Source organism: Sander vitreus, chromosome 21 (assembly GCF_031162955.1).
Source record: "Sander vitreus isolate 19-12246 chromosome 21, sanVit1, whole genome shotgun sequence".
Classification (NCBI taxonomy): Eukaryota; Metazoa; Chordata; class Actinopteri; order Perciformes; family Percidae; genus Sander; species Sander vitreus.
Genome location: NC_135875.1, coordinates 18,384,056 through 18,387,214, shown reverse-complemented (window position 1 = coordinate 18,387,214; position 3,159 = coordinate 18,384,056).

Here is a 3,159-nt window from a genome sequence, read left to right as displayed (position 1 = left end):
CGGAGGAAAGGGGCGGGCTGTGGATCAAATAGCCTGCCAATGAAACCATCAGAGAGCCACACCGGGAGCTCCCACACTGCCTCATCATGGTTGACACTTCAATTTGATGTCTCTCTAAAACATGCCAATTGGCTTGTCAGCACGATTTGAAGCAATAAGTAAACAAATTAAGCAGTGCTTTTTACAGCCAAACTAGGTGGCGCTGTAACATGGCCTCTAAATCAAATGTGCCCCTTTTTTTTTTTAGGTTCCTTAAAAAGACACATTTTGAGTTGAGAATACACTTTTAACAAGAGAGTGAGCCAACCAACTCTTATCAAGTGCTCATCATCAGACTTAATCAGCTGAGTATCTGCTGACTTCTAGCTAGAGGGAAACATAATTATGAAATTGTTTCATAATGACTCAGCTTGCCTTAATATCCAATAACCATATGTCAATGTGACATCATTTAAATCGAAGTCTTTTACTTAGGGCTTATGTGCCTTAAACTAATGCAAATGAAACAGTAGCTTTTAAGATAAACAACGGTAGTAATATGAGCAGTTGTACCTAGGCTACTTTTTAGAGGAATAGTTTGATGAATTGGGAAATACACTTTGTCTCTTTCTTGGCAAGAGTTACACGAAAAGATTGGTATCACTCTCATCTTTGTACAGTTATGAAACTACAGCCAGGAGACAGTTAGCTTAGCTGGAAACAAGGAAACAGCTAGCCTGGGTCTGCCTATAAGCACCTCTAAAACTAACTAATGAACATGTTAATATCGTTTGTTTAATCTGTACAAAAACTGAAGGGGAATAGCCTCTGCTGTAATATTTCTTAAGAGTAGATTAGGTCAGTATATTTGTTCACCTTCAAACAGAGCCAAGTTAGCTGTTTCCCCGTCTGTATGCTATGCTAAAGCTAAGCTTATCATCGCCTTGTTTCAGCTTAATTTTTAATGGACAGATATGAAAGTAGTATCGTTCTTCTCCATTGCCTCTCTGCAAGAAAAACAAATAATTATTTCCCAAAATGTATATTATTTTAATCTCACGTACACAATTATAGCTACCAATATGGTAGTGGTTATGTAGCCTAGCTTTTGTGATTGAAAACCTCACAGTGGGAGCTAAAACTGCACTATGGGCAGATTTATATGTTGTCAATGTTTCATGTAGCCTAGTCTATATCCTTGACGTTCCACTTCCGGGATTGCTCCGGTGATGAAGGAAATTCCGCCAGATGCATGTATTTCAGTTTCCTTCCGCTTTCTTTGTGTTGGAATTTAAAATTTGGTGGATTTATGAGGACTATTGTTGACTGCTCCTCAGATCTCTGCAGGGTAAATTGAGACAGCTAGCTAGACTATCTGTCCAATCTGAGTTTTCTCTCGCACGACTATTTAGCTCTTTGCGGAGCTTAGCACCGCCCATGAGGATTCTGATTGGTTTAAAGAAATGCCATTAAACCAGAGCACGTTTTCCTCCCATCCCAGAATGCTATGTGGAGTAGCCAGACCCTCCTTCAGCGCGCTTTGGAGGAGGGTCTGGTAAAGCGAGACTACATTTAGCCTAACTGTTTGAAAACTGAAATCCTGTAAAAAAAATAAAATGACAGTTGGCTCATGTTCGTGAAAATTCAACTAAAGGAAACCGAAGTTGAGTCTAGTGAGTCACTGGACCAATGGCTCACAAACTGTTGTTCATGATCCACTTTGTATTTTGCTCTTAAGTGTCCAAGGGTATCTAAATAATTCAGATATCATGTATTCAGACTACATTTCATTTAAGCAAACAGTAAATCTACAGTAGGGTATAGCATTGCCATTACAGGGATATGTTGATTTTCATCAATTGCAGACTCACTCTGAGGTTTATGATGATCAAGTAAGTAGAGTTTTACTTTTAATATCTCGGCAGGTGCAGCTTTAAACTTTAGTTAAATTAACTGACTGCTGTGAAGCTTCATCCAACACTCATCCAACAGCCGTCCAAGTTGTAGCCCCATGAAGTGCACATGTGAGCAGTCCCACGCTGACCTGTCCAACAGGAAACAGTGCCTTATCAACAGGAACAGAAGCATCCTCACGCTGCCCTCAAAGGCTTCTAACAGGTCGGTCTGTCTGTCATTAAAGCTCCGAGGTGGCCTGTAAGTCTGCCAGCGTACACCACCACCCATAACACTACAACCACATGCCACCTCTTAGTGCAACTACTTCCCCCCCCACACTCCTGGTATACCACACACACACACACACACACACACACACACACACAAACACACACTTATGAGCTCACGCGTAGGCAGGCAGGCGGAAGTAAACACAATCACACACAATCCTGAAAGCGGCCATCGTTCAGTTTCAGACAACACCCTTCCTTATCTCACGATACCTTGTCCTATGTTTACGGTTTTACTATTACTGTTTGAGTGGTTCAATTTGTAGTTGTTGCATTTTTTAAATATCCACAGTCTTTTTACAGGAAGTTTGAGACTAAATCCACTATTCTTCCTGATTGGCTCAGAGCACGTATGTATTATTAAAATCCATCCAGGATTTTCCACTGCTGCATTTGAACCAGAACGTGTTCAATCAGTAGGTGTACCTCCCGGTCTCCACATTGTCCATCTGTTCACTCCTTCTCACACTGATTGCACTTTGATGAAACTTTGGGGGAATTATCCGTGTTGTTTGTCTGTTTTAGCATTTACAAAATGGCTATGATTGGACAAAAACAAGTGAAACGTGTTTACTTGTTGTATTCAGTATTACTATACTAAATTAATTATTCAAGCAACCTTATCATTAGAGCATCAGGTGATTTGTAGTTTGTTAGATTGGATGTCCTTGGATGTTTACAGTTTTTGCCGATTGCTTACACACCGAAATCAAAAGTATTACACAATTATCAAAACCTTACACTCAAGGAGCAAAACGTTGGCCCAGATGTGCACCACCATAAGCACAATGTCAGCCTCACACTTTGAGCAAAACACTAAACACACTTGTATACATTACACACAGAAGTATATCATGATGTCACTTCCTTGCAATTCCAAAGCACTGACTGTCAAATTACCATACCTATGAGCCAGCCTGTGAAACACAGCCATCAGGTGACCAAATACATGATTGTTTACAGTAATCGTAGACACACCAATCAGGTTTACAGT